This window comes from Carassius gibelio, chromosome A23 (genome assembly GCF_023724105.1).
Source record: "Carassius gibelio isolate Cgi1373 ecotype wild population from Czech Republic chromosome A23, carGib1.2-hapl.c, whole genome shotgun sequence".
Taxonomy (NCBI): domain Eukaryota; kingdom Metazoa; phylum Chordata; class Actinopteri; order Cypriniformes; family Cyprinidae; genus Carassius; species Carassius gibelio.
Window position 1 is genome coordinate 25,554,454 of NC_068393.1, and position 5,484 is coordinate 25,559,937.

General features: G+C 34.7%; 1 long non-coding RNA gene across 1 annotated transcript; it reads left to right on the forward strand.

The window, feature by feature from the left end:
- The first annotated feature begins 2,359 nt into the window (after window positions 1–2,359).
- On the forward strand, window positions 2,360–4,941 carry LOC127944243 (uncharacterized). Its single transcript, XR_008150314.1, has 3 exons — window positions 2,360–2,732; window positions 2,848–3,126; window positions 4,755–4,941. It is a non-coding gene; the product is annotated as an uncharacterized LOC127944243 (long non-coding RNA).
- Window positions 4,942–5,484: the final 543 nt, after the last annotated feature.

Consider the following 5,484-nt stretch of genomic DNA (forward strand, 5'->3'; position numbering starts at 1 on the left):
GACCTCCTGAAGCTCCGATGTGTGCTGAGTTTAAATCACACTAATCTACAGGAACTAAATATACAAAAACACTTTAGACCAAATCTATATCAAACTTTGGAGTTTATCTTTGCAAGATTCTTAGGATTCAATTTAATTTCATCCAAAAATATTATATATCCTCATTTTGTTGTTACGAATTTTGACAGATTTGAGTTATTATGTGAGGGATTTGAATGACATTCTCAGTATATTTGACACTTTTACACCCGAGTTTACATCAATTTTATACATATTTTTACATCATATTAGATATAATGATGAATGATATATTTTATTACAATAATGAGCTGATTATTTGAGATATTTCATATGAGACAGAGTAGTGCTGACTGTTAGTTTTGAGCGTATAAATGAAACATTGTATCATGTTTTCTAAATCTGTTTCCTCATCACCAGTGATTCACTCGCTATACTCTGGAGGTGTCACTGTGTTGTCATGGTGATGTCAGGGGTCACGACCTCTGGGGTTAACCAGCCTGACCCCGACAGCTGTTGACCAGTCAACTGACCAACCACAAATAACATCTGATTTATTTCTGTGATGCTCCGCTGTATTTTCAGCATCATTCCTCCAGTCTTCAGTGTCACATGATCTTCAGAAATCATGAATAATATGATGATTTACTGCTCAAGAAACATTTCTGATTATTATCAGTGTTGAACACAGTTGAGTAGATTTTTTTCAGGATTCACAGATTAATAGAAAGTTTAGAAGAACAGCATTGATCTGAAATATAAATCTTTCGTAACATTATCAATGTCTTCATCATCACTTTTGATCATGTGACACTGAAGACTGGAGGAATGATGCTGAAAATACAGCGGAGCATCACAGAAATACATTACACTTTAACACAGATTCACACAGAAAACAGATGATTTACATTAGAATAATATTTCACTATTTTTCTGTATTTCTGATCAAATAAATGCAGGTTTGGTGAACCGAAGAGACATCACAAATCTTCCTGTTCAAAAACTTTGACTGTTAGTGTATTTCTATTTATGTATTTATTTAATTAGCATTTTATTTATTGATTTCTTAATTTATTTAGTTTAATTTATTTTAAGATAAACCACATGAAAATTAGAAATTCTGTCTTGGCATCTAGCTGGAATAAAGTTTTCTTTAGTTTTATTTCAGTTAAAGTAAGTAATGAAAATGTTTTTTCATGGTTTTACCTAACTATAATAACACTGTTACAGAGCGACTGAAGAGAAACCTGTGTGTGTGTGTGTGTGTGTGTGTGTGTGTGATGCTGCTTTGCGTGACTATGTCAGATCTGTTTAAGTGAAATGTGTGTGATTGATTCGGACACGCTCCAGAAACACACACACACACACACACACACAGTGGGTGTGAAACTGAAGGGGTTCACAGTGAGTCAAGGTCAGAGGTCAAGTGGGGAGTGAGGAGAATTAAATCTCTCTCTCTCTCACACACACACACACACACACGTCATGGTTCAAACAGTCTCTCGTCATGTCAAACATGACTTTGTGGTTTCAACAGCAGTTTTCAATTAGTTCTGCAAACCTCCATGAGTCTGTCTCTCTGCCTGTCTGTCAGATCTTTCCATGCGCTCATCCGTTTACACACACACACACACACAGAGTCAGACGCTATGTGGATTAAACGGGATGTTGTAAGTATGAGTTTCTTCCGCAGACTTATCTTTGCTGTATATTCGAAGTGTTGAATCTGTGGAGGAGTCTAGAAACATAAAACCTCTCCAGAACACATCTATATGTTGAAACTCTGCATGCTCGTTCAGGAGCCTAAATGACAAACATCCACCAAATATGAAGTAGAAATAAAGAGTTGAACCCATGTTTCCATGTGTTCTTTAATAACAGATGTGAATTTGATTATTAGAAGCCCAGATCATCTGACAGATCTCCCTCACAGATGGATCGCCTGACTGAACATGAGCCTCTAAAACACACAAACACATTCACATCACCCCACTTTGTTTCTTTCTGACGCTGTAATATAAACCCGAAGCAGCAGAACATCCGACTGATATTAAAAAATCATCTGAGAACATAAACACACAGACTGAGACTGTAACTGGATCGCTCAGCATGACGAGAGGATTGCTGTTTATATTCCTCATCTGATTTATGATCGAGATTTATTTGATGAGAGACAAGCGGCGGGAGCGTCCTGAAATTACAGAAGAGAAGTGACTTCAGTTTCCAGTTCACACACTGTAAAAAATAATTCAGTGGCTTAGTAAATTTCACCAAAATAAAGAGCTATATTAACTTAATAAAATCTTTTGAAATCATTTAAGTGATATTTTGAGTGGGTCAGATTAAAAAGAATAATTAAAAATCCAACAAATAATTTCTCTAAAATTTACATATATTATTTAAGTTTATGTAATGAAAATAAATAAGTATTTAACTAACTAATTATATTTTTAATATACCTTCAATATTTCTGGTGAATTCTAATAGAAATATTTGATAATTATTTACTTGTACTGATCTGTTTTAGAAACTAAAATTATTAAGTATTTCCTACCAATTTTCCTAAATAAAGTTCCAGCTTAATAAATGACAGTTTAAATAAATTGAGTAAATTTCGCGGCTAAAGTGATCACGTGTGCAGCTCCGCAGGGAAAAAAAAAAATCTGCTTTCCTCAAGCAGCGACGTCGACTAGGCATACACCTCACAGCTCCTGGTAAGTAACGTTAGTCAGCTAATCCTACTTACGTTTGTAACACTTTATTATAAAGTTAATAATTATTAAGCATTTCCTAACAATTGTCTTTGTATTTTACGTCATATTCAACAAGTTTCGTAGCTTAATCGAAGTCACCTGAAGGACGGCTTTCCTCAGCAACGGCAAGGCCCGCACTCCTCTCATATCGTGTTATGTAATTTAGCCAGCTAATACTAATTATGTTTGTAATGTTTAATTCAGAAGTTAATTATTAAGGATTTCCTAACAATTGTGTTTGTATTTTGCGTTATCTTAAGAAGTTTAACAGGTTTCGCGGCTCAAACAAGAGGCACCTGTCACTGAAGGACTGCTTTTCTCAGCAACGACGTGAACAGCATTACTCGAATTTCCTGTAAGTAACGTAGTCCTTTTATAACTATGTATATTTGCAATAATGTTTTCAAAAGTTGATTAAACATTGACCGTGTGTACGTGTACATAACAGTGTAGTTTTCTAAGTTAGTTAGTGGGGCAGCCATATGTATGTTAGGTTTTTTTTTTTTTTTTTGGAGTGTGTTAACGTTCGTACTATTTGGATCACCGTTTATTTCAACCGCCATTTGAAAGTCTAACGATAAGTGTAACCGTGGTCAAGCAACTATAACTATACATTCCCAATGGAAAACGATTTTGTACAGGTTCCCCTTTGGGGTCAGTGGCTTGTCAAAAGGGAACACATGAACTGTCAAATGACAACATTCTGTCTTGTAAAAAGCTGTCACGTTGTTGCAAAACATCATAATTACTACATGAACTCAAGTATGAGATCTTAAATCACCACTACAAATACGCCATGCAAAAGTATTTAAAATGGCGTGGACATAACATAGACTGGTGCGTTTTAATCAGCTCCCACTATAGGCAGTCAGCCAGTTTAAGGCCTGCTCCATTGTAAAATCATTCTAGTGCACTGAAACCTAGATCACATACAATATCGGTCAAAAGTTTGAAAACAGTAAGCTTTTTAATGTAACAAATCCAGACCTGGTGGGTATTGAAGGACAGCGGAGGCTGGGGGAGGGGTACGTTGTTTTAATTGAGTAAACTTACTAAATTTCTTAAGAGTGTGTTTAAATGTATTCATTTTGATTTGAAATGATTTGTAATATTTTTGTTCCCTGAAACAGATCAGTTTAATTTTCCTTCCTTAAATTGATAGAAATTTCACAAATATATTATGTGTATTATAAATAAACAATTTGTTAGTCAAATACTAAATTGTTTTAGTGGAAAAAATAAAATGTAACTCTACATTTTAGATAAAATAAACTGTTGTATTTTTAGTCAGTTAATATGTTTACATTTATGCATTTGGCAGACACTTTTTTCCAAAGTAACTTACATTGCATTTCGAGGTACACATTTACAATTTTATCAATTTTTGCTAGCGCCGACGCTCTACTGTTTGAGCTACAGGAAAGCCATCTTTTGTATAATCAAGTAAACTATATTCAGGGATTTTATTAAGTTAATAAAGTTAAATATTACTGTAATATTTACTAAGCCACAGAATTATTTCGAAGGTTAAGGGTTGAGTGTGAGGGTTAATGCAATGCATATTTTTTTCAAGTAGTGCAATTAAACAAGCTTTTTTGTTTCAAAACCATTAGTCATTTTACCTAAATATTAAACATGTTTATAAAGAAATTGGTTGAAATAATGCAGACCTCAATAAAAGCCTATAGCATTGATTTACAGCATAGAAGCTCGCAGTTGGTCTCTTTTCATTTTTCTTTTAGGTTTATTGTTAAAAATAAATGTCCCTATGTAGAAAATTAACCTGTCCTCTTGTTAAGAAAAATGCTGTTAATTTTTGCAACTCCTCCCCCTAGTAAACTTTGTTTGAGATTTTACCTATCATATGGTCCAACAGAATGTTTGCTTCTTCAGGTGCTATTTGTTTTGTGTATTTGTCACTTTCTTGTAACATTCAGGTTTGAATGTTAGCTCTAACCAGTTATCTTTCAAATTTGCCTGTAGGGTTCAGCTGATCTACCCGTCTTCGTACAAGCAGAGTTGGCAGAGGAGGTCATAAAAATCTACATCCTTCGAAACAATAATGGGGCAGTCAGCGATGTAATCTTGGGAATCTCAGCAGAGCCTGCTGCCATCTTTCAGGAGTCACATTGGATTTGAGATATCCCAAGACCCACAAATGCAGGTCCTTCTCCAAAAATTAGCATATTGTGATAAAGTTCATTATTTTCCATAATGTAATGATAAAAATTAAACTTTCATTTATTTTAGATTCATTGCACACCAACTGAAATATTTCAGGTCTTTTATTGTTTTAATACTGATGCTTTTCCCATACAGCTCATGAAAACCCCAAATTCCTATCTCAAAAAATTAGCTTATTTCATCTGACCAATAAAAGAAAAGTGTTTTTAATACAAAAAAGTCAACCTTCAAATAATTATGTTCAGTAATCATCTCCATAAAGCTTTTCAGCAGATGGAAGCACATGAAGTGCTCCAAAATCTCCTGATAGCTAGCTGCATTGACCCTGCCCTTGATAAAACACAGTGGACCAACACCAGCAGCTGACATGGCACCACAGACCATCACTGACTGTGGGTACTTGATACTGGACTTCAGGCATTTTGGCATTTCCTTCTCCCCAGTCTTCCTCCAGACTCTGGCACCTTGATTTCCGAATGACATGCAAAATTTGCTTTCATCAGAAAAAAGTACTTTGGACCACTGAGCA